The following is a 27424-nucleotide window of genomic DNA, read 5'->3' as shown; positions in this document are numbered from 1 at the left end:
ACGAACGTTTCATTCATCAGGAAAAGATCTAGGGTAGTTTTATTTCATAAACTCCAAAAACAAAGTCGAGTTCTCTTGTGTTCGTTTGGTTAGCATGCTTTTATATTTGTACAATAGTGTTGGTGGCCATCTTCAAGTTTTCTATCTTCTACCTACTTTGCGTGTGTGCGTATTATCTTTACTTCTGTCTGTTTCCCTAACCGTGCTCTTGTGCTCTCTCCATCTTCCAGCAATCAGCTGATCAAATCGGCTACTGCTACAAAATTGCGCGCGCGCGCGTTTTGATTTCAGGGGTCATCCACGTGTGGCGTAGAAACGCGTGGGATTAAAGTTCGCTCCTCAAACTTTGGACGCGTCCGAGAAAGCGGACTCGCGTCTGCCGCCTCGGCACTAGGCCGGCAAAAATCGAGCTACGTCAGCTAGGGACGTGCTTCTTCCACCAAGTGCAAAAAAGAACGGACTCACCGATAGATGATCTTGTTGCTGCTGTTGTTCTCTGCTGCTTGTGGCTGGTTGCTCAGCTCAGGGACGACACGTGGCCGTCAGCTGATGAACAGCTGACCGGAATGCGGGACTCGGCCTTACGGGGTGGCTCGGGCCGGTTCTGGACGATTCCCGGTTCCGCGGCTGTCAGGTGCTCGCAACCGGACAGGAGCTCCGGCCTTAGGGTTGACTCCGGCCGGGACTAACGATCTCCGCTGTCCTTCAGTGGTGGTTCAGGGACCCTCCCTTCTTCACCGGGGCGATGTGTTGACGGATCGCCGCCTAGCGTGCGCTCACGCTCTTCGTCCTCGTGCTTCGCCTGGTGACGTTCGGCGCAACGAGAAGTGCGGTGCGCGGGGAACTTCGTCTCCGTTTTCCTCTGCTCTGCTGCTCGTGTGTTCGCGCTGCTGCTGGACTGGTGCTGCTGCGGGATGGTTAGCGCTGTTGCTAACGGGCGAATGCTGTTCGGAGAAACTCTATAAGCACATGCACGGTTTCTAAATGAGCACGTTACCTTTTCTCCTGTTCGCACACAAATTAGACAATTTTTAGCACTAGCGCACACACGACTAACTAACGGGAAACTAATAAATGGAAATTTAATTAGTTAACAAAAAATGGAACACGTCACTATACTAAATTACATTTTGTACAAAAAGCCAAAAACTCGCGGTACAAAACGCGCACTTCCACTCTCGTTGATAGCTGGGGACAAAGTGAACGAGCCCTGGAGTCCTCAGAATAGGGAAGGTCGCAACGGACGCTCAAGCGGTTTGACCGGAATTACGTCATTCCTTGAGATGCTCTCTGGATAACTGCGTGCGACAGAAGTAGCGAACTCCCCATCCCTTTTTAGCAACTGTGTTCTCGGGTCTAGCTGTGGTGTTCTCTCACTGAGGTAGTTCAAGATCGGCTCATCTCTCTCAAGAGTCTCTCTCCGGGTCTTACCGCAATCGGTCCAAAACAGGTTGAGTTACCGTGGTGAATACTACAGAGATGTTTACCGAAGAGTGCAAGCGGAGTTTGATTACACGGAATTTATTGCAAAATGTAAATAAATAACATTTAACATTCAAACAAATAAACAAATAATTTTGCCAAACAGGCCAACTGTTACATCACTCCATGCTTAAATTACGAAAATTCAGTGTAAACTGAATTTTCGTAAGGGGAAATCTTACGAAAAACCGAAAACTAACAACTACACATTTATTTACATTTCACTAAAAACAAATTGCGAAAGATTCTTCAACAGTTCGGGGTCATATATGATCATCGGTTACAAGTAACCTCCATCTCTATTTCCAAGTCATGATCCATCACAGAAAATGCTTGTTACTGACCATCAACGTCTTCACTCCGGTCTCCAGCGAACGTTCAGAAATCCTCAACAAAATGCTAGTGCAGAATTTTATAACCTAATCATGGATACTTTTTCCCAGTCATTTACTTTACAGGCTATCATCTCTAAATTTTCCCAGAAAAACTACTTGCTTGAACTGTCCAGGGCTAGCAGTTTGACTATGACTAGTGGTTGACATTCCTCATTCATTCATCCTAACACTCAAATCCCAATCAATACCCCAAACTAAAATATACTTTCAAATAAATAATATTCCATATTTAATGAAAATACAACCTAAAGTCTCCATACTTTATGTTCCCGAAATACTACTGGCTCATTAAGACTCAGAATCTACCCCAATCATTACGTTGAGCAAATGAAACTTCGTCCTAATTCACCGAAATCATCTGTTCTGCAGAGTTTAGGCCCACCCCAAAGCTTTACTTCAGGCAAATTGTCCTTCACTCTAACAGAACGCAGCCTAATTAAAATATCTGTATTGAATTTCCACCCCAGAATCGACTCTGGTCACCCGAAATTCAACAAGACAACAGAAATTCGCCACAAGGGTTTTCCCAAATAAACACTGAAAAAAATTCATTCTACCTAACTAACTGGAACTGTCAAACCAAAAGCTTCGTCAAAAAGCTTCGCCGAGGACGTCAAACGAAAACGTAAACAAACGTGGCTGTCCGTAATTTTAACTCGCGTGTGGTTTTGTCCGAAAAATGTGCTCTACTTGTGACAAAATGTAGTGGAAAGTGCCTGAAACTATTGAAAATTGCTTTTTCCTGATGCTAATTTACGGGGGGAGTATTCAACTTCTCCAATCTGTCTAAAAAATAAGGTGCTTTGTGTATTTATTTGCAGAAGCTGCGTCGTGGGACCAAAACAACTCTGGGTGCTGAAGGCTGATGGAAATCTACTAATTATGCTGAAGGCTGGAAAAAATTTATGCTGCTGAACTGAAAACCAAGTGCTGAAGGCCAAAATCTACTACTGGATGGGAAAATATGTTGCGGAAGGCTGAAAATTACGACAGAAATATGTTGCTGAAGGCTGAATGTGCTGTGACGTCATCAACTTCGTTTCTGATTGGAAGCTGCGACGAGTTCTAATTGGATAACCTAACCTACTCAACACGACGACATTTATGCTGCGCGATGCTGAATTCAACTAAGTTCCCGAAAAATATGCTCCAGACGACGTAATTGAAGACAACGTACATAATTGATCATGCTGCGACAACATCACTTCGTGGGACTCAACATAAACATAATCTACAGAGATCCAAGAAGAAACTAACACTAACGATAAGTACTCACATGTAGTTTTTATAAGATTAGGCGCGACTAACATTTAACAAGCTTTATTTACATCAGGTAGGGTATTTGCTCCCATCCTTGATCCTATTCCTATCCTAAATCTAATTTTTGTCTCGTTGGACGGTCAGTTTACGATGTTCGAGATCGCGATTGACTAGTTCGAGGGTGTTCGTGGTAGTTATGCTCTAATTCTTCGTTTTAGTCGCCAGTAGTTTCAGTTATTGTGGGACGCTCAACTCTTTGATCGAGGAGACTGGAAGGTTAGAGGTTTTATGAGATCTTGTTGCTTTCGATTGGGTGAAAGGGACATAGCTGGTTGGGTCATAGTTTGCCTAGCATATTTTGTCGACAGTCAGCAGGTTCGAGCATAGATTTTCATGTTGGCTAGGGGAGTTGTTCTTTCGATCTCGTCCGCAAAAGCTCATGAATCATCGGTACTCTCATCTGAAGCTGGACAGGTGTGGCATTTAGTTGTAGTTGTTGATGCCTAGAAAGTGTTTTGGAGCATAATTTATGCTTGGTTGCCTCTCTACGGTTAGAGGGTACATAGCTCGAGAAAACTAAATTTGAAAAATCCTAAATTGCAAATCCTAACTGAACCTGATCGATTCTAACCGCGGTGTTAGTCGACCGAACGCGAGGGAGGTTGGTGAAGCTTTTTAAGGTACTTGCAGTTGAAAACGCCCAGACGTTTACCTTTTTCGTCTTCTAGTTCGTAGCAGTGTTCGCCCACTACCCTTTTGACCAGTGCAGGAACGTATTTAGGCGCAAGTTTGGCACAGTAACCTTTACCCTTGTCGGAAAGTTCGGTGTTCTTCTTCAGAACCTTCTCGTTGACCGTGTACTGTGGACATTTCGCGTTTGACCTGAGGTTGTAGTACTTCGAGTGCCGCTCGAAGGCCTTTTTGAGGTTCTCCTTGACGTCGGCGTACAGTTTCTCCCTCTCAGCGTTGTTCAGACTCCCACTATCAATCGACGTGTCCCTCATGCAACGGTACTCTCTTCCGTCCGAGACCATGTTACGCCCGAACAGGACAAAGTAGGGCGTGTACTTCGTCGCGTCATGCACCGAGTTCCGGATGGCGTTGGCGATCGTCTGGATGTTGTTCGCCCAATCCTTATGGTCCTTTTTGATCGTGGCCCGGATGGCGGTTGTTATCACCCGGTTGGCTCTCTCCGAATCGTTGATCTGTGGATGGTAACTCGGCGTTCTCCAGTGGGTTACGTGATATCGACTCAGCAGATCTTGGAACAGTTTGGACGTGAATTGTGTCCCGTTATCTGTGAGGATTACTTCCGGAACCCCGAACAGCAAAAACAGCATGTTTTCAACGAACGGAACGAGCGAATCCGCCGTGGCTTGTCGAAATGGTTGTACTAGTACGAACTTGCTGAACACGTCTGTTAGTACCAGCAGACAGGTGCTTCTCCCTTTCCCCGATGCCGGAAGCGGTCCAACGTAGTCCATCGTCACAAATTGCCACGGGTATTCCGCAATCTTCCGCTGCACTTTCAGTGGAGCTGTGGTGTTGACGTTGGTCGCTTTGCTGGTTTGACAGACGAGACAATCCTGGCAGAAACGTTTCGTTTCGGTGTTCATCAACGGCCAGAAATATCTTTCTCGAAGCGCGGCCAGAGTCTTCTCGAATCCGAGGTGAGCGGTTCCGTGAGTTTTCCGGAGAATCTCTTCTCGTTCCGACTTCGGCGGGTAGACTTTCCAGCAGAAACGACTATCCTCGACCTTCCCCTGGTTCTTGACGAACTTGTAAACGCTGCCGTCGACTACTCGGAAGTCCGTGTAGGCCTGCGGGTCCATCGTGATCTGCTTGACCAGGTCCTGGTACTCCGGATCGACTTGCGCTACGCTGATGGCATCCAGCGAGCGAGACAAACAATCTGCGGTGATGTTTTGCTTCCCCTTTCGATACTCCAACTCGATATCGTACGATTGGATCTTAAGAGCCCACCTGAGCAGCTTAGAGTTACCAGACTCGACACCTATCGTGAACAGCCAAAGAAGGCTACGCGCGTCCGTGACGACTTTGAAACGGCTTCCTTCCACGTAGTGCCGGAAGTGCTCGATCGCGAGCAGAACGCCTAGGCATTCCTTCTCCACGCTGGCGTATCGCTTCTGGGTGCTGCTTAACTTCTTACTGAAGTAAGCGATGATTCGCGGCTCGCCATCCAGCTTCTGGATCAGCGCGGCTCCGACAGCATTATCAGATGCGTCTGACTCGATCACAAACGGCTCGGCAAAATTCGGGTTGGCCAGGATCGGTGCCGACACCAGTGCGGCTTTCAATTCTTGGAATCCTTCTTCCGCGGCTTCCGTCCACTGGAACTTGTTCTTCTCTTTCCGTAGCAGGTCCGAAATCGGCGCGACGATCTTGCTGTAATTGGAAATGAACCGTTGGTAAAAGCCCGCCAGGCCGAGCAGACGGCGAATGTCCTTTACGCTCTTCGGGCGGCTGTAGTTCAGGATCGGATCGATCCGCTTGCTGTCGATCGCGATGCCCTGGCCGGTTAACAAATACCCCAAATAATTCACCTGCTTCTTGCAAAACTGAGACTTGTCGAGCGAAATCGTCAGGTTCGCCTTTGTCAAACGTTCCGCCACGATTCCTAGCAACCGAAGGTGCTCGGACAGGTCTTTGGTCGCCACCACAATATCGTCCAGGTAGACAAATACATGGGGCTCCAGATCGAACCCAATGACCTTATCCATCAGTCTGCACATCGTGAATGGAGCGTTCGTGAGTCCGAATGGACACACCTTGAAGCGGAACAGTCCCTTTGACGTTCGGAACGCCGTGAAGTCGCGACAATCTTCCTTGAGCGGTATCTGGAAGTACGCGTCTTTAAGGTCGATTACGGAGAAGTAGCACGCACTCTGCAACCGATGAAATATCCCTTTCATGTCGCGCATCGGGTAGGAATCCTTCTTCGTCATGGCATTGATCCTCCTCGAGTCCAAACAAACCCTTAGCTTACCATTCGACTTGCGGACGGGAACCAATGGGTTCGCCCACTCACTCGTGCACTCCTCGATGGCATCCATCTGCCTGTAGCGCTCGATCTCCTTGTCCATTTCCGCTTGGATGGAAGGTGAGCAACGGTAGAGTGGCATTCGGCGAGGTTTCGCGTCCTCTCGAAGTACGATCTCGTGCTGCAGAAGCGCTGTTCTTCCCAGACGACCTTCCGTTGTACACGGGAATGTCCTGATGACGTCGGCCAGACTTCCTCTCTCTGCTTCCGTCAGGTCATGCTCGGTCTTGATCGTTTCCGGCGTGGTCACCGACGGTTCTGGCAGGTCGATGCCCGGAATGTCAAGAGAATCGTCCGGTGGTGGTTGCTCGATGACCGGAAGTGCTTCGACCGGATGTATGAAGAAGTGGAACAACTCTTCCGGAACGTCCTGACTTCCTGCGGTGATCTCAGCGATCTCTTCTAATCCCGTTTCACCCTGCATCATCGGTTTAATCCCGAAGGTTGTCCAGAAGTTGATGCCTAGGATGAAGCTTCGTGTGATTTCCGGTACAATTACTACTGCTACGACTTTCGTCACGTTTCGAAACGTAACCGGCATGTTGACGTACCCCACGCATGAGTACTGTGTGTGGTCGGCGGTACAGATTCGAATCGGTGACGGAAAAATCTTCAAACCGTAACGATCAGCTACGTCTCTCGAATTGGTAACGCTTACGCTGGCACCCGAGTCTAACAGGGCCTCGAATTCAGTTTCGAACACACGGATTTTCACGTGTGGACACAGGTTGGTGTGAATTTTGATCTCCAGTAGGTTCTGAAAAGGGTCGTAAAAAGGTGTAGAACTGGGAACATTGTTCTGGCTTGGAATGCTGGAGTTCCCGTTGCGGCACTCCGAGTTTAGTTTCCCGGATTTTGTCCAGACTGAGGGTGTGGATTTCCTGAACCTTGTGTTGTCTGAGCAGCCTGTGTGGGCGCGCTCCTTCTTGGGTGGACGTTGCAGGTCGCAGCAACTGTCCCTGCATTTCCACACACGTAACAGAACGTCGTCTTTTCCGCTTGACACTGTCTCCAGAAATGTCCGTGCTGTCTGCAGTTCCAACACAACGGAAGTCTAGTTGTTTCCTGTGACGGATTGCCTCTGTACCCCTCAGCGGGACGGTCCCGTCTCCACGACCGGTTCTCCGGTTGCCGCTGGCTCCGTCTATCGATGGCGTTCAGCTCTTCTTCGCTATCCGTTTCCGGTTGATCTGCCTCAAGATTGTTGACACCGTGACGCGGATTAAGAGAAGGATCGTTCGCGTCGATGCGTTGACACAATGCTGCGAGCAGGTCCTTGCTGTCTATGTTGAAGTACAATAACTTGGAACGGTAACGTTGTTGCATGTTCTCATAAATTATGTGGAACATCCTTCTTTCCGACAACGGTTTCGTCAGAAGTTTGTTCAAACGCTCGATGTCCGACAGAAAAGCTGAGAACTTTTCTCCTCTCTGTTGTTTGCGATCCGTGATCCGTTGACGGATACTCTGATTCTCGTTTGGATTACCGAACCGGAAGCGAATCTTCGTTTCGAAGGTCAGCCAATCCCAATCCTCCTCGTAGTAGGTGAAGAACCAATCTGATGCCTCGCCTCTTAGTAGCAGATGGATGTGACTAAGCATACTACTCTCAGAGATCGAGTTCATCATGGCCAATCTTTTCACCTTGAAGATGAAGTCTTCCAACGTGGTCGAGCGCGGTTCCCCAGAGAAAAAAATGTTCCATTTCTCAATCCGTCTGTCGTACTGCTCCGTTCGGCGGCGTCTGGTCCTTCCAAATGGTATGAAATTCCCTTGAACGTCATCGCCATCATCTTCAGAGTCGTCATCCTCATCTCCTTGGTCATCGTAGCCACCGTGACTTCCGGAAGCTTCATTTCCAAACGGCGGTCGATGCAAGCGCAAAGTCAGTCCCAATGGCTGCGACTGGTTGTTCTGCGGTTGGAATTGATTACCCTGCGACTGCGTTTGGTTCCCATTGACCGTGTTGCCTTGTCCCGTTGGTTGCGAACGGTTGTTCTGTCCTGGGAGACCAAACTGGTTACCCTGCTCCTGTTGTGACCACTGGTACAACTGGGGAGTCTGGTTTGAAGTTGGTGGAACTCCGCGATTCTGCTGAGGATTCGACATCGGCCACTGGTACAACTGGGGAGTTTGGTTTGGAGGTGGTGGAACTCCGCGGTTCTGCTGGGGGTTCGACCATTTGTTCGATCTCGGCCACTGGTACGACTGAGAGGTTTGGTTTGATGGATTTGGAGGGAGTGGTAAACCTTGGCTGAACTGCGGGTTCTGTCGATTGTCCGGCAATGGCGGCGGTTCCTTGTTCTGCGCCGACGGTTGAAACTGGTCCAGCGGAGGTTCGGTCTGTCGCGAAGGTACTTCCGAATTGTTTTGAGTATTAGTTGCCTTCTTCCGTAACTCAGCTAAGTTGATATTCTGCAAGCGATCGGTTAATTCCCTACACGTCTGCCTAAGTTCCTTGTTATCCTTGCGCATTTGTTCCATTTCTGCTTGTAATTGTTCCCTAGATGGACCGATACCAAGACGTTTACTTGCGGAAACTTTGGGAATCGTACCAGTGTAACTTGGGTTGACTCGGACTGGACTAAGGTCGATCCCAAAATCGCCAAAGGTCAAGTTGTGCTGATTCTGGCCACTCCCATTTAAGTCCCCAAGCAAGTCATCCACCGTATTAACGATAGGGTTCGATCGTACGCTGGTATTCTGGCCAGCAGTTCGGTTGGCAGACAGGTTCCCCGACTGGTTCTGTTCCACCGGAAGAGCAGCTGCTCCTTCATCCTGGTGTACTTCCTCGCTGATTGGCTGTAACTGAACCCCAACGTGCTTCAAAAGATCACAAATATCCTGTACTAAAACATCCCTCATTTCCTTCGTTTGAGGCGTAATCTGGCTGTTTTTAGTACGCAGATAGTAATACTTAAGACGTGAGATTAACTTTGGATCCTTTTTCTCTCGTAGGGCTAGTTCAATCTTAGACAACCGCGAAAGAATGAAGTCGTAGTCCTGTTCGATCGTGTAAATTGACAGATATTCGCGTTTTTCTTGACTGTCTTCATGGTAATGTTTTTGCAAAATTTCATATTTAGTCTCTGTGTCTAAGTTAAGCGCATCATCGAGACTTCTCACTCTCAATTCAAAGTCCACCTCATCGTTGAGCAGATGTTTCGCGTAAGGAAATTTGAAACTCATTTTGTATCAATTTTATTATTGTAATAAATCTCCCTAAAAACGAAACAAGACAAACTTGCAATCAACTACTACTATGACACAAGCACTCTGTAATCAGGACAGTTAATAAATACCACATATATTGTAATAAATAATCATAAATAACTATAATAAATAACAACGATAATGAATTCCAAAAATAAATCTGCCTGAATGACCTCAGTATCCGAAATAATTTCCCAAAATAATCTCTTTTTCGAATCTTTTCGATCAGAACTCCAAAATTAATATTTCCCAAAACAAATCATCTTTTTTCACTTAATCAGAACTCCAAATTAATTTTCCTAACATTTATCATCAGTAAATCATTTTTTATCGTTTAGTTATCTCATTTTTCGTTAGACCACAGCATGTGTAACTTTCTATCATTAATTCTCCAAAAAACTCTCACGCTTGCCATGCAAATAAATTAACACAGTAACTCCACAAGAACATTATTTACTCCACAAATTAACTAGTTTTACTCCAAATCAGTACGAAATTCAACGAATTTTACGTTGGGCGCCAAAATGTAACCGTTGCTAGTCGATCTGGTGAGCGTGAGATTTATGCGCCACTCCCAAAGGGAGATCGCACGCCATGTTTGTTTGCCCGGTCGAGACTCTTTAGAAAGACGAGCCCATTTTGAACTGATCCTCATCGGAGGATTCAGGATCGAACCAGCTAGATCACCGAGAACTGCCACTAAACGAAACCGAGAATCCGTCACGTCAACCACAAGAAATTACCCAGACAACTTACTCCAGTGTGTTGCTTCCCATGCCTAAAAGCTCATCATCGGCAGTGCCGCCACCTGCCACCAGGCAGCGCTTCGATCGTGGCAGTGCATTCGACGCCAAGCTCTGTCATTCAGAAACAGAACGAAAAAAGACGACGAACAGTGACATAACTCCAAATCAAATCAACTAAAGAAACTCCACAAGTAGGTTTTAAATACCAGTTAAACGAACGTTTCATTCATCAGGAAAAGATCTAGGGTAGTTTTATTTCATAAACTCCAAAAACAAAGTCGAGTTCTCTTGTGTTCGTTTGGTTAGCATGCTTTTATATTTGTACAATAGTGTTGGTGGCCATCTTCAAGTTTTCTATCTTCTACCTACTTTGCGTGTGTGCGTATTATCTTTACTTCTGTCTGTTTCCCTAACCGTGCTCTTGTGCTCTCTCCATCTTCCAGCAATCAGCTGATCAAATCGGCTACTGCTACAAAATTGCGCGCGCGCGCGTTTTGATTTCAGGGGTCATCCACGTGTGGCGTAGAAACGCGTGGGATTAAAGTTCGCTCCTCAAACTTTGGACGCGTCCGAGAAAGCGGACTCGCGTCTGCCGCCTCGGCACTAGGCCGGCAAAAATCGAGCTACGTCAGCTAGGGACGTGCTTCTTCCACCAAGTGCAAAAAAGAACGGACTCACCGATAGATGATCTTGTTGCTGCTGTTGTTCTCTGCTGCTTGTGGCTGGTTGCTCAGCTCAGGGACGACACGTGGCCGTCAGCTGATGAACAGCTGACCGGAATGGGACTCGGCCTTACGGGGTGGCTCGGGCCGGTTCTGGACGATTCCCGGTTCCGCGGCTGTCAGGTGCTCGCAACCGGACAGGAGCTCCGGCCTTAGGGTTGACTCCGGCCGGGACTAACGATCTCCGCTGTCCTTCAGTGGTGGTTCAGGGACCCTCCCTTCTTCACCGGGGCGATGTGTTGACGGATCGCCGCCTAGCGTGCGCTCACGCTCTTCGTCCTCGTGCTTCGCCTGGTGACGTTCGGCGCAACGAGAAGTGCGGTGCGCGGGAACTTCGTCTCCGTTTTCCTCTGCTCTGCTGCTCGTGTGTTCGCGCTGCTGCTGGACTGGTGCTGCTGCGGGATGGTTAGCGCTGTTGCTAACGGGCGAATGCTGTTCGGAGAAACTCTATAAGCACATGCACGGTTTCTAAATGAGCACGTTACCTTTTCTCCTGTTCGCACACAAATTAGACAATTTTTAGCACTAGCGCACACACGACTAACTAACGGGAAACTAATAAATGGAAATTTAATTAGTTAACAAAAAATGGAACACGTCACTATACTAAATTACATTTTGTACAAAAAGCCAAAAACTCGCGGTACAAAACGCGCACTTCCACTCTCGTTGATAGCTGGGGACAAAGTGAACGAGCCCTGGAGTCCTCAGAATAGGGAAGGTCGCAACGGACGCTCAAGCGGTTTGACCGGAATTACGTCATTCCTTGAGATGCTCTCTGGATAACTGCGTGCGACAGAAGTAGCGAACTCCCCATCCCTTTTAGCAACTGTGTTCTCGGGTCTAGCTGTGGTGTTCTCTCACTGAGGTAGTTCAAGATCGGCTCATCTCTCTCAAGAGTCTCTCTCCGGGTCTTACCGCAATCGGTCCAAAACAGGTTGAGTTACCGTGGTGAATACTACAGAGATGTTTACCGAAGAGTGCAAGCGGAGTTTGATTACACGGAATTTATTGCAAAATGTAAATAAATAACATTTAACATTCAAACAAATAAACAAATAATTTTGCCAAACAGGCCAACTGTTACAACTTATGGAAGGTAGTTAGCTGACTCGCAAAAAAAAAGAGACAGAATTAAATGGAACCAGAATCCAGTTTCACACAAGTGGAACGCAACGACACAACACAGAAAAAAAGAACTTCTTGACTTTCCTGCCATCAGGGGGAAGCGAACACAAGAAATCCAGCGAAGAAACTGCCAGCGTGATAACGGATAACAACTGCAAGACTTCATCCGCGCCGGCACAGACATCGACTCCTTGCTGGGAGCACTGGGAGGAAAGAAAGAAGCCAGCTGGCAAAAAAAGAAAAGTGTTGGGTTGGAAGCAATTTTTGCCGCTATTCGCAAGGGGGGTTGACATCAATTTGGTACACATGCCAGCCATAAGCTTATTTACCAACACATTAAAAGTGCACTTTTTCGCCCCCTCGCTCTTCCATGTGTTGGTTGGTTGGTTGCTGGTTGGGGCGATATCAGTCTATGTCTTCCGCCGGTGAATCACTGCCAGTCTATGGCCATTTTTTGTTCACCTTTCCATAGAGTGGATTCAACGAGTGAAAGAAGGAGTAAATATGTTCTAAAAGCAATCAGACTGGTTCCAAATACATAACAGTTTAAATTATATCAACTGAAGTAAAAATCCTAGAAAAATAGCCAAAACCATTAAATTATTCAAAATTAGTTGGAACCCGTCTAAACAAAGACTAAACAACACACACATACACAATGCAACCCTCCTTCCTCAGTTCCCTGTGGTGCAACACATCATTGCATGAGGTGAAGAAAGTCACTCGACAAAAAAAGAAAAATGCTGACGTTCACGTCTTTCTTTTTTGTGTGTGTGCTGCACTCTCGTCATCGTGCTTGCACATAGAATGCACGCTTTAGTCTCGAGACAAAAAGCCGCGTCGCGACGCCTCCTACAAAAGTGACGACGTCAGTGAAGTGTGCACCGGGCAAGAGGATGCATTGATTGGTGGGAAGTGGCTGGCTAGTTATCTGGATCTGGAGAAAATATGTAATAACTGTTTTTTTACTCGCAAGAAAAGTATTCTGACATTTCTTGTTTTATGATCTACTTGAAACTTCTGAATAATCCTCTAGATCAGTGGTTCTCAACCTTTTTCGATCCATTCCCACTTTGCTTATTTTTCAGGAATTAATTCTCTACCTTTTATTTTCAACTGATGTGTATTTACCCTCTACAACCCAACCCCGCCTCTAGGCGAGCTTCGATCTCAAATTTCGCCAAAAATCCATTTCAATTTTTTTTCTATCTAAAGAAAGCATTGGAAAGAAGAACTCTTATAATTTTAGAAAATTTTTATGTTAGAAGTGTGACTTGTTTTATGTGACTTCGCTGATGTTTCAAAAATGTATTTTTTTCTGGGGTCAACTTTGGCTGTGTTTTTTACTAACGTTTCCTTTATTTTAGATAATTATGTAATTAGATTATGTCAATAAACATATTTTTACAATTTAAATGATAATGTTATCGTTCTACACACAAAACAAATATTTCCGAATGTTACATCATTTATGATGTAACACTTTTGCACGTCATTAAACATTTAGATTTAAATGCAATTTGATGTAAATTTGCAACAAATTATACGTAAAAACATGATTTTAAGTGTGATTCAACCGTTTACGTCGAATCTCAAGTTTACATCAACTGAGTTTACATGTGATTCATCTTTTCCGTGTCGAGTAATTCAGATTTTGTTCTGTGTATAGTAGAAAATGTGAAAACAAGCAAAAATTGAATAGGTGACTGTAAAAACATGAAAAAAAAAACTAGATAAGCAAAAGGTAATGATAGGAGATGGTAGAGTAAGCCAAATACTATCAGAAACAAAGATAAACTAAACAAGATTAATGTAAATTAAAATACTAAACATGAAACATGAAAAACATAAAACAAGAAAAGTAAAGTCTTTCGTAGAACAAAAGTTGCTCAAAATAACCTCCTGAACACGGAAAAATTAAAAAAAAAATTAAAAAAAATTGGACAGTGAAGGGTTTATTTTCATTTATATTTTTCTAATAATATATTTTTTTAAAATAGCATAAATTCCAGAGTTTTTTTTGTTAAAATATCTTTCATATGTTTATAGGACCCATTCAAAGAAAACTCGAGAATTATTTTGTACTTTTTGAAAAAAAATCAAATATATGAAGAATTGCTTTATAACATTTTTTTTTTGAAAAAAATTTAAACACTCACAGTTTAATTTTACACAAACCCGTTTTACTCATCTAGGTACTTTTGTTAAATATTTAATTCAGTATTCAGCTAAAATTCAAAGAAATGAATCTTGACTGATTAATATAAATCTAAAAAAAAATATTGGCTCGCATTTTTTTTTTTTTTCAAAGTTTTATTAATGCTTAAGAAGATGCTTAAACTCTTAGAAATTTCTGTAATATGTTCTCAAAAAATCGAAAACATACAAAACCTCGCAATTACATATATTTTTTAAATTTTTAGTTTTAAAAGAGTGCAACATAAAAATGCTACTATTTTTCAAAGAACTGATCATGTTGGAAATCATACAAAAACCAACAAATATCGAAAAAACGAAATGCCCATGATATAAAAAAATCCCAAAACCTTTGATTATTCTTTGTGTTATTCTCAAGAACTGCTCCTGTTAATACGAAATTTTTCAACAATTAAACAAATGTTTTGTTTCAAAAATAACAGGAAAATTAAACAAATAATTTTTCGCATAAAAAAACTGCTTATGTTTAAAATAATATGTCATGGTTTCAACATTTGAACGAAAAATTGCATTATACACAGTAAAAATTTGGAAGGTGTAATTTTGGAAGGTTGAATATTACCTCTTTAATGATGTAATTTTACCTCAATTTAGACTGAATAAGCGACATTACAACAGAAAAGTAGTAAAATTACACATTTTCAGAGGTAAAATTGCACATTTTTTTCTGACATATAAGATGTACCCCTTTCCAGATTGTCCCGCCCGTGTGGATCAATCGGACCGCGCAGTGGACTCACAATCCAGAGGTCGCCGGTTCGAATCCCGGGGGCGCTCTAAAATTTTTTGTGTAAATATGGGTATTCGGTGCCGTCGCTCCGTGCCATACTTTAATACACTTAGGAGCCCAGGGCGGCGAAGTCCTTGTAGGTAAAATTCAAAATATAAAAAAAACCAAAACATGTTAAATTTGGTTATCAACGCAGAAAGAGGCATTATAGATGGTTTCAGTTAATCACAATTCCATTTCCAATAAAATTTTGATGTTTTTTGACAATATTTTTTTGCGGGTTGGGGTTACCTACATACAATTTGAAAATTATTTGATTAGAAATGGAAAAATATACGATTATTCAATGTATTTTAAATTATTTATAATTTGTTGTACAAGTTTTTGAGGGGAAATTTTCTTGGTGAGGGAGACAATACTCTCGTGAGGATTATTTTGGAAATTTTTAGTTCTAGATATAAAATCAAATTTGCATTCTTAACAAACCCCTTTCTGAATTTGAATTGCATTGTTTATTGAGCATCCTGCATGACAAGTATCTTAAAAAAATGTAACAAAAAAAACATTATGAGAAAATTGCTTTCAAATATATGAATTTTTTTTAAGCTTTCGTCTCCTCACTGAACAACCCAAGGAATTGAATTTTCTCATCAAAACTTGATTATGTCATAGAAAACTCATGCAATCAATATTAAAGTGGTAAAGTAAATCTAGCTTTAATTTATACATTTATTTACAGTTGGGACACTTTTTAACTATCTCAATTTCATGAATGCCAAGCTTTCCAGAATCACGAACTGCAATTCTTAACTTAGCCCTTGGGGAGCTGATGATGAAGTACACTGGAGCGAAGCTTTTTTCGGTTGACCTTCAACACTAAGAGTGACCTCGGTAGTATTTATTTTAAATATAGAATGGATATTATTGACGGTGCTCATCAACCGGAGTCTGGTAAAAGGAGATTTGTTTATTCAAACAAGTAACGTAAGACTTCATGTCTTATTTTTTGTTGCTCTTATTCCGTACCGTAAACTGGGGTGACTTTGATAGCCCGGGGTGACATTGATAGAAATTTGATTTGACCACTAATTTTGATACATCCAATCTAACAGTCACATTTTTGCATAAATGTTCGATAATAAGCTACCCCTAATGCTAACATACTCAAAATTCTCAAAAATGTTTAGATATTAATTTGACGGGCATTTGAAAAACCTATCAAAGTCACCCCGGGCTATCAAAGTCACCCCAGTTTACGGTACCTAATTATTCCAAACGATTGTACCTCGTAATACCTTCAATACTACAGGAACTTCAAAAATTTTAAATTTCATACGATTCAACATCGTATGTTACTTGATTGTACAGCTCATTTCCTACCAAAATAAACGTTAAACATTAAAATTTCCCAGAAACACCATGTCCACAACATTTTCTCAATTTCCCCGTGTACCAGACGCCCTTTTCCACCAAATAATACCACCGGACCCATAATCGTTAGCAATTTCGCCCCCAAACGGTTCCCGGAATGAAAGCGATATGCCCGGCCTTGGCATTCGCTTTGATATTGTGTGTGTGTGCTACTATGCTGTGGCAGTTCAATTAGGAGAAATTTGTTCGCACATCCGATATAGTCCGGGACGAAATTTCGCTCGAAAAGAAATCTCCGGAATTGCATTCAGCCCGCGTTGTTTCTTATCAGTTTCGGCACACATACCTCGCGCAGCAAACTCACTTCCGGCGTTGGGTAGGTCTTTGTTTGATTTTTTTTACTTTGATACACACGAATCCATCACTATCGGGGTGGAGCAATTTTCCTATTTTTGCAATGTGTGTTTCTTATCGCAGGGGGAAAAAAGTGTCCATTTATCTAAACGGTGCACGCGACACGTCAGTCTGTGGGTTGATTTTAGTGCAAACATTAGGGATGCTCAAATGTGTTGCATGATTCTTATTTGAAATTTGATAAACAAGAAGTAAATTAAAGTAATTCTAGTTACAAAATTCCACAAATTTACCGCTTTAATTAAATTTAAAAATAAATCTGAATCATCCCAACAACCTCCAGGTAGATGCCGTGATGACACGAAACAGGTGGATCTCGGCAGCAAATCGCAACGACACGCGAGAGACCTGGTGAAAGCGCCTTCCTTTAACCGTCATCATACCACGATGACGGCGGAAAATTTCATCGTCAGAAATTGGCTGCTTTCGGGGAATCCTCATCCCGTGTAGCAGCAGCAGCACTTCTTGTGCCAGTAAAGCTGCTTACTGGCAATTTTTTGCGCCGCTTTACAACACCCAATTCGACGACGGTGGAATTTACCTTTTTTTGCGCTGGATGTGCGCCGTGTAGACGTGAGACGTGAATGTGGGTCTTGGAAATTGAGAGAAGATTGGTGGAAACATTCTATGAGCTGAATTATTTTAGAATTGTCGTCGCATGAAAAGAAGTCTTAACGTGATTTTATTTTAAGTTTTATGTTGTGCGTTTTCTTTGCTTTTTAACATTTTCAAGGAAGTATTTTTTTTTAAAGCTTTACTAATACTGTTTTGACACAAAATCTTTCATGAAAGAGTTTGTGTCAAGTAAAAAAAGCATAATTTTACATCAAGAACTTTACATTTTACTTTGTTTTACACATGAATTCTGATGCAACACGGGAAAAGGGCGGATAAGCATTTTGACAGTTTGAGTTATTTTGCAAATTCTCAAGCTTCATGTAAAAAAATCACAAAACTCGAAGTACAGTCCAGACTCGATTATCCGAAGTTTCGATTATCCAAATTATTGTATGGGACTTCGGATAATCGAATCATGTGTTATTTTATTTTCATGTTTTAAACATCAAATTCGAATTCTGCGACCCCATTTTAGTTAGATTGGAATGGTTGATTGCTATTAAATTAAAAATTGCATTCTTTCAATATTAAATCACCGCCATTTTGGCCGCCATCTTGTATTTAAAAATTTTAAATCACTTTAGAGCAGTTTTTTTGTAATTCTATTATCCGAAGTGAAATTTTGCAAAGGCCTTCGGATAAACGAAGGACTGTATAGAACAATAGCTGGCACCCCCTCCTTCCTTGCAACAGTTCGGGGATTCTTAAGTTCAACGAAACTATTTTTAAAAAGCACTATTTATAAAAAAAAACTGTTTTTGTAAGAACATGCATGGACATTGTGTGATAGAATATAAATCTTCAAACAAGTTGTACCGTTCGAATAATATTTGAAAGCTAAATTTAAATCCTATCAACGTCATCCCAGTTTACGGTAGTTACTTGTTGTCTCGTAAATCACAAAATAGATGCAGTTGTCAAAATGCTTATGCGCCCTTCTTAAATGTTATTCCAGATTTTAGGTACACGCAGAAAAATATTCTGTAGAATCGGCCTGTACGAGGTTTGAATCAACAAATTTTTTGTTAAATATAAACAACAAAAAAAATTGCGTTGAAACAAACCATGATTTTCTCAATTTCACAAAAGTCTTTTGTTGTTTTGAAAAAGCTGCTTTGACGTTTAGCGTTGATTCAACAAAAATCTTGATTTTCAAATCAACAAAACGTTTTGTTGATTCAAATATGCCTTATTTTTCTGCGTGTAGAATGACACAAAAAAAAGTAATATTCAACCATTACATTTTCAACCTTCCAGAACTCTATTTTTTTACTGTGCAATAAGAAATTAAAATGTTCAAACCAAAAAATTATAATTGAATTGCAAAATTGATTTTCAGCTGATTGAAACATACACCGTAAAAATAGTTCAAATTTTGGAAGGATGAATTTTATGGTTGAATATTTCCTTTATTATGTAATTTTACATAAAATTATGTGTAAAAAAGAGAAAAAAAGAGATCCTGAGCAATTCTCTACAAAACCGGCCGATTTCGACCATTTTTATTTTTTGTATTTTTTGATTTGGCTCAAACTTTGTGGGGGCCTTCCATATGACCAAAGAAGCCATTTTGCATCATTAGTTTGTCCATATAAATTTCCATACAAATTTGGCAGCTGTTCATACAAAAATGGTACGTAAATATTCGAAAATCTGTAACTTTTGAAGGAATTTTTGATCAATTTGGTGTCTTCGGCAAAGTTGTAGGTATTGTTAAGGACTATTTAGAAAAAATAGGTACACGGAAAAAAATTTCCCGATTTTTTATTAACTTTTTTACAAAACTCAAATTCCCAAAATACGTATTTTTGATTTTCGAGATTTTTGATATGTTTTAGGGGACAAAAATCCGCAACTTTTGAGCTATAGAGAAACATGGTCAAAATCTGCCGCCGAGTTATGATTTTTGAAAAACTGGTGATTTTGGAAAAATCGAAATTTCATACATAAAATTTTTTTGACCTCATTTTTTTATGCAAAATTGAATTTGCAATCGAAAATTACTTTACAGATTTTTCGATAAAGGGCCCCGTTTTCAAGATATAGCCACCGAAAGTTTGATTTCAGCGAAATATTTGCAGTTTTTCGATTTTTAAAAATAGTGACCATGAGTGACCATATCTAAAAATATTTTTTTTGAAAAGTTCAGAAAATTTGCTATAAAATTGTCTAAGAGACATTGAAGATTGGACCTCTGGTTGTTGAGATACAGCGGAAAAGAAACACGAAAATTGAAGTTTTCTAAGTCTCACCCAAACAGCCCACCATTTTCTAATGACGATATCTCAGCAATTAATGGTCCGATTTTCAATGTTAATACATGAAACATTCGTGAAATTTTCCGATCTTTTCGAAAAAAATATTTTGAAAAAAATTAAATCAATTCTAGCATTTTTAATGGGCATAATATTCAATGTTTGGCCCTTTTAAAATGTTAGTCTTGATTTAATTTTTTTCAAAATATTTTTTTCGAAAAGATCGGAAAATTTCACGAATGTTTCATGTATTAACATTGAAAATCGGACCATTAATTGCTGAGATATCGTCATTAGAAAATGGTGGGCTGTTTGGGTGAGACAGAAAACTTCAATTTTCGTGTTTCTTTTCTGCCGCTGTATCTCAACAACCAGAGGTCCAATCTTCAATGTCTCTTAGACAATTTTATAGCAAATTTTCTGAACTTTCAAAAAATATTTTTAGATATGGTCACTCATGGTCACTATTTTAAAAATCGAAAACTGCAAATATTTCGCTGAAATCAAACTTTCGGTGGCTATATCTTGAAAACGGGGCCCTTTATCGAAAAATAAAGTAATTTTCGATTGCAAATTCAATTTTGCATAAAAATGAGATCAAAAATTTTATGTATGAAATTTCGATTTTTCCAAAATCACCAGTTTTTCAAAAATCATAACTCGGCGGCAGATTTTGACCATGTTTTCTATAGCTCAAAAGTTGCGGATTTTTGTCCCCTAAAACATATCAAAAAATCTCGAAAATCAAAAAATACGTATTTTGGGAATTTGAGTTTTTGTGAAAAAAAAAGTTAATAAAAAATCGGGAAATTTTTTTTCCGTGTACCTATTTTTTTCTAAATAGTTCTTAACAATACCTACAACTTTGCCGAAGACACCAAATTGATCAAAAAATTCCTTCAAAAGTTACAGATTTTCGAATATTTACGTACCATTTTTGTATGAACAGCTGCCAAATTTGTATGGAAATTTATATGGACAAACTAATGATGCAAAATGGCTTCTTTGGTCATAAGGAAGGCCCCCACAAAGTTTGAGCCAAATCAAAAAATACAAATAAAATCCATTTCCGGTTTTGGTAGAGAATTGCTCTCCTTAAAATTCCACCTTTTTGCAACAAAACCTTGCAATAATAATTTTGAGACAAAAAAAGGAAGGAACTGGAGGAATTTTCATAATTTTCTGTTTGATTTTTACACATTGTTTTTGGTAAAATTACACAAAAAAACGTTACTAAATTCACCTTAAGGTAGCTGGTGTCCTCTTCACATTTATGTAGTATATAAGGTTGTATGTCCAAAATGGTTTTTACCATTTTTAATTCCTTTTTTCAGAAATTTTTAATTTATTTTTTAAGAAATTTCTAATTTCTTTTTTAAACAACTTCTCAGAATTTGGGTACAATTGGTTTGTATTGAAAAAAACTTTTTTTTATTTACGAGAATTATTTTACGCCCAACAATAAATAGATCTTTTGATTACCCATCCAACGAAGGGTCGCATGATTGATCCGGACATCATTTTGAACAAAAATGTCCAAGATCCGGCTTCTCACAAGTACTAAAATATTACTTAAGTGCTCATAACTATTGATAGGGTTATCAGATCTTCAATGTTTAGTTGTCAATTGAGAGGCCTTTCGATTATCTAACTAAAGACGTTTTGCAAACAGACCTGGCCATCATTTTGATCGAAATATCTGAGATCCGGCCTCCAAAATGTGTACAAAAATTACTTAAGTTCTCATAATTTCTGATAGAGTAACATGATCTTCGATGTCTTTGGCTCCAACTCATGACGGTTGCATCCGGACATAATTTTGATCGAAATATCTGAGATCCGGCCTAAAAAAAAACTATTAAAATATCTCTCAAGTACTCATAACTTTTGATAGGGTAGTTAGATTTTCAATATTTTATGCTCATTGAAAAGATCTTTCAAATACCTTTCTAAAAATGTGAATCAAGACGGGGTGTCTTACAAAACCACCCTGTTTACAATCTCCCGGACTCCGGCTAAACACGTTTTTTAAGCATACCTTTTGAAGTACTTTTCTAAACTTCATAATATTGCGAATGAGCTCAAACCGGTCAAATTCGTTTCAGCCAGTCCGGAGAGAATCGATTGCATATTTTTCGGTGCACAGATTTACAGTTACACACACAGACATTTAATTGTATAAGTAAAGGTGGGTCTATGGTCTATTATACAGAAGTTCATTTTTCGAGTGATTTTATAGCCTTTTCTCAGTAATTCATCAAATTTTCAACCTTCAAAAATTAAACTTTTTCTGTACTGTGTATTTTCTAACAATTTCTTTTAAAACAAACAAACATCTCTAAACAGAGTTCCCAGAATTCCATTTATAGTACTTATCAAGGTCAGGATGAACTTACACATTTTCATTAATTCCATTTATAAATTGTATGTCTGGGTTGCCAGATCTTCAATAATACTTAAAGGTGAGCAATTCTTTCGAATTTCGGCCAACGATTTTTTTTGTATTTTGTTATTTGCCATACAAATTTGTCTATACAAGTTCATACGCAAGTTTGACACCAGACCTTACAATCAATATTTCAGGATTCCAAAAAAGGAAGGAAAAAATATTTCAAAATAAAAAAAATGTACTTTATACCTAGTATACAAGCATGCACGTGACCCTTTTCTTCCCCATCTAACCTCGAATCTCGAGAAAACTTTCTTGACCACTCACGTTCTCAGCAGCATCCAGGACTTCGGAATACCTACGGGAGTACTAACCGGCTTCTGCGTGTTTGCCACAATCTGATTAAGACTTGCTTCACCCGCGGCACAGCTGGTCAACCCTCCTCGTACAAGCGGGGTCTGGGGCGTGGAAAATGAGTAAAAATAATTTTCCACCCGTCACTGGATTGGGGAAAACTCCGCAGGTGGCCCGACCCCGGCATTCGTTAATCCGAACCTCGTCGTACGTTTGCCAAGACATGCAAAGGGGAACCCTCGAACATTTCGACACGATGTTTTATGAATATTGAACAGCTTTTGGAGAACTTTCGTGGTTAGTTTACAGTTTCGCAAGGATTCGTATACACGTCCCCTGCAACGGCTCACGTATTCCGGCCAAGTTATGACTTGGATTTTATGGACGTGTGCACGACGGGGACCACCAAGTCCATGTCCTGACCAACAAGGTTTTTTTTTCTTCCTTCGTTGAAACTCCTCTGGGCCTGTCAACCGTTCTCTGCGAGAGAGAGCCAATACGGAGAAGGGTCCGGCAGAAGATGCATCATACATCAGCGTACGGGGACCCCGGAACAGGAAAATGGTCCGTGCGTGCGAACATGGTCAGGGCAGGCGATGGCCAAGGTGGATACACCGTCGTAATGGCGCGGCAGTACCAGGGGAAAACCTCATGTACTGTAACGGAAGCCATGCTGGAATGAAGAAGAAAAAAAGTGAAAGGAAGTTAGCACTGCCGGGACCGGAAAAGGAGTAGACGCAGAAAAAGGGATTTTGAGAGGGAGTTGGGGGTGAAATGAGTACCTTCGCTTGGAGACTCCCTTTTTAAAAGGACAAGGGAAATTCTCCACGATATTTTTCGATAGTTTGGTCGTGAAATTACTAACTTTTTTTTTAAACTGAGATTTAGCTAGAATTTTATAAACCTAGGAGCCCATCTTACACTGATTGTCCCTAAAGTCCCAAGATATTGCGAAAATGAAAAAGTTCAGGCAAAAGGGCTGAAAAAAAAGGAGCAACGACGCAACCCCATCAGCAGCCCATATCGGGAATGGAGGTTAGGTTGGCCGTCGTCGACGAAACAGAGAAATGTTATTTCCCTGTTAGCTGACTTTTGTAATAACGTGTTGTACTACATGCTTGTCTACAAACTGGCGATGGCTCTGAGTGGCCTGAGTGCTGGTGTGAGGTCGATTAGGGTAATTGGAGCAATGTTTAGCCATTTGTTCCCTCCGTCCTTTCTCTTTTAAAGAGCCTTTTGCTCCATTAATGAGAGAATTTTGCTCTCAATTTCATCAAGCTGTATTTTACTTTGACAACCGATAGCTCAAATTCGACCCTTTTACCCTACCTCACAATACCGGTGGCGACTACATTAAGGGGCATATCGTGCGCAAGAAAAGGCAGTTCGGCTCTTTTTGTACGCCGGCGGCGGCGCCGCCTGTTGTCGCAGAACCGGGAGTGAATATTGTAATTTGATTGAAATGACACTATTATCATATTTCTTTCACCGATTTTCTCTCACTCACTCGGAAGCTGCACAAATGTTGTCAACATTATGTAAACACCACTCACGTAGTCTAGAAGGAGGGGGAGGAGCAGCTCTCTATTAGGGTCTCTCGCGGTCGAGTGCATGGAAATTGAAACATGAAACTGATAACTAACTTTTACGATTCTCGCCCGCCTCTCGAGCTCAACGAGACAACGCTTTACTACAATGTGTATTGTGAACTGTGTGTGTGTGTTCGCTTTCGGTTGTTGAAGAGCAAAACTTAATTTTTATGTCTATCTTCGCTAACAAGCTACATAGTTTTGCGCTCAATGAAGAAGGAGGTTTATGGAATTGTATGTACGTCCGCACCACCCGACCAACGATTTCCGACCCGCCGCCCCTCGCGTTCCGTCGTGATCGTTTTGTTGTACGGTTTTGCCAGACGTTCAACGTAATAGTCCCATATTTGCCTCTCTTTGAGATGTGCAGTTATGGTTAATGGGTTGAGATGATGTGTCTCTGGAAGAATTTAAATTGAATACATTTTCTTGGGACGATTTTTTTTTTCAGTTTACGTCCTTTGTCTGCTTGGTTGCATTACCAGATTATTTAAAAAGTAAAATCCTTAAAATAAATCACAGATAATTGGAAATCGCTGCAAATTTGTGTCAGAAAATCTTAAAAATGCAATTACATTACAGCTCGGAGGGCACGCCCAAATTCTTTCGACTGTGCAAGTATATAGATTTATAGCTTGGAAGGCATCATTAACTTTTGTAGATTTCTCACTCTTTCCAATAAAATTCATTTCGAAATTTCAAAATCAAGCCTAACAAAAACTGTAAGAAAAAACGTATGTTACACAAAATCTAAGCTTCAAAAACAATGAAATTTTTTCAGCTTTTACACCCAACCGGCGGTCGCATGATTGTGATACATGGCGGCATGAAAGTATATCAGAATCTGCATGAAATCTATCCTCATGCATTTTTTGTGATATAGGGGTATGACATTTTTGCCCGTTACCGATAATTATCGACATTACCGATGGCTGATTGATTGTGTTGCAGAAAAAAATCTGAATAGAACGAGGATTGAACCATCAACTTCTAGGTTGCTGATCCGACACGCTACCACCACGCCATGGACGCTTGATGAATTGTAAGGTATAGAGCGCGAACATAATGTTCTCTCCGGAGTGTAGCTCGGGGACGCGCCAGCATTATATGTGTTGGTGAGAACTGCAGATCGCTGACATGTTTACACGCGGGCAAAATCGAGCTATGAGCTTGCTGCAAAAGATGTTATACAATGTAACATTTTCTGTAGCAAATCCACTGTTGCAGATTTTGAACTATATATTTCCTTTGGGTGTAGGAAAAAGTTTTTCCTTAACACCTAAACTCCCAAGGTCGAGAAAAAGGGGGATTTATATGGAAATTCCTCCTTTTTCTCGAGCTTGGGAGTTTAGGTGTTAATAAAGTGTTTTTAAATTGTTTATTCTTCGGAAATTTCAACTCGAATATTCCTATAACTTGGAAACGGTGCATTTTATTTAAAAAAAAGTAAGTTTGCAAACTTGATTTATCATTTTAAAATAAATTTATAAATTTTAAGTGAAATACATTTGAAATTTTCCAAAAAATCTTAGTTTCGATGCCAGATTTTGCATCATCCTAAATTTAGCGCAAAATATGGATTTTTTGTCTACGAAAATACAATAATAGAATTAAAAAGATAACTTCTCCAACAAAAATTCAAAAACAAAAAATTAAAAAATATCACAAAATGCTTTATAAATTTTAAAAGTTATGCAATTTTTAATTCAATTCAATTCAGTGTTATTTGTGAATAATCAAATTAAAATTTGTAAATATTATGAACCTAACAGAGTTTTTGTGCTCCTTTCAGCTGTGTGTTACGTCTTAATTCGGTTTGGAGCAATTGTTACTGTTAATTAATGCATAAACAAGAGTGAGAAAAAGTTTTAAAAAAACATACACAATTGCTAATGATAGGGGATAGGAATAGAAAAAACTTACAACTAGATTTATGCAGTTTTTAAGGTTTACAGGAATCATGAAAATATTATTTATTTTTATTTTTTGGTCCCAACATTTTTAATTTGTAATAATGTAATATTGTATTTCCACGAATGTCCTGGCCCTATTTTGCGGTGGTTATAGCGCCACAACTCGCTCTAAATTTACTGAGGAGTTTTCTGTTTGAGTATTAAGACACGGAATCCTGATTACAAGGACTATTGTATCGTGTTACCCATTTTTACTGTTATTAAGCATTCCAGATCTATAACACAGTTCCTATTGAGAGGAATAGTGCTGTTCAATCCAGATGCTGTAAACTCCATTCCTTGTGCCTTGTGCGCTATGTATCGCTAGAACCGCGGTGACAATTTTTTCGTGTCATTTTTCAAGCTCTTCCCAGCAGCTATTATTTGCCGCGCGGGGTCTTGTAAAGACAATTGTCTTTTTGCGGCGCTACTCTTGCGGTGTTCCCTTTGCTCTGATCTGGACAAAGCGACTGGACTGCAGTGCAATACCGATCGGCTGGGCATTATTTACATGCGAAGACACGAGGAAAGTATTTTGGGAAGAGGCGCAAAGGAATATCCCAAGATTGATCACATGCTAGAAGAGCACGTGAAGCAACCGTTTTATACTCATACGGTTGCTGCTACCTCTGAACTTAAACCTAAGGCTGCCACCCTGAGAAAAACCCATGACTTTCCGCTTATGAGGCGAAACCCGTAACCATTCGGCCACAGGAGGTTAACTGAGGAGTTTGTAAACTATTTTTTTTAGACAACAGCTTTTTTTAAATATTTTTATCGATTACCTTCACTAATTGTAATTTTTTGAGACCATTTTTATCCGACATGGGCCACACTTATGGTAAAAAAATAGTCTTATCATTTTGGCCAAGTATCCTCTAGTCTGATCCGAACACTTTTGGTTTTTGCCAAGCTGTGGTTAATTTCTGTCAAAGGAAGCAAAATGTTCAATTTTTTTCCACGATCAATGTAATAAAATCATCATCATCATCAAAAAGATAAGAAAAATTAATTAAATATATTTTTGTCCATAATGTTGAGTGAAAAACGAAGTGTTTTTTTATGCAATTCATATTTGAAATATCCTGCCATTTTGAAATAATTTTTCGCGCTCAAAAAATACTACATGTTGGAAAAAAAATACTACAAAAAATTGGAATAGTCTAAAGCCCATCTGAATTTGATTTAAAAATATTTGACTCCCTTACTTTTTTTACAAAAAGTCCTAATGAATCGGGAGGCATAAAAAACTAGCATATTTTCATTGAAATAAGTTATAAAATCGCTTTTTAACTTATAAGAAACAATTTTGAGATCGATTATTTTAATTTTAAATTATAGTTTGGGACCATAGATTGAAAACTTTGTGTCGTTAAATTAAAAAAAAGCTTTAGATTTAAACTTTAATTTTAGCAATCATTTCTGACATATAATTTTACACGGAATATATGTAAAATTCAATATGTAATATCCGAAATGTCTGTGAAATGACGATATTAGTTAAATTGGTATTTCTATGGTGGGATTG

General features: G+C 40.4%; 2 long non-coding RNA genes across 2 annotated transcripts; both read right to left on the bottom strand.

Moving 5' to 3' along the window:
* Window positions 1–678: 678 nt before the first annotated feature.
* On the bottom strand, window positions 679–1873 carry LOC119767491. Its single transcript, XR_005277545.1, has 3 exons — window positions 1128–1873; window positions 998–1067; window positions 679–944 (listed from the first exon to the last, which is right to left on the bottom strand). It is a non-coding gene; the product is annotated as an uncharacterized LOC119767491 (long non-coding RNA).
* Window positions 1874–11240: 9367 nt separating this feature from the next.
* On the bottom strand, window positions 11241–11655 carry LOC119767492. Its single transcript, XR_005277546.1, has 3 exons — window positions 11495–11655; window positions 11365–11434; window positions 11241–11311 (listed from the first exon to the last, which is right to left on the bottom strand). It is a non-coding gene; the product is annotated as an uncharacterized LOC119767492 (long non-coding RNA).
* Between the last annotated feature and the right edge of the window lie 15769 nt (window positions 11656–27424).

Source organism: Culex quinquefasciatus, chromosome 2 (genome assembly GCF_015732765.1).
Source record: "Culex quinquefasciatus strain JHB chromosome 2, VPISU_Cqui_1.0_pri_paternal, whole genome shotgun sequence".
Classification (NCBI taxonomy): Eukaryota; Metazoa; Arthropoda; class Insecta; order Diptera; family Culicidae; genus Culex; species Culex quinquefasciatus.
Note: the sequence above shows the minus strand (reverse complement) of the source record. Positions and strands in the feature narration are given on the sequence as shown.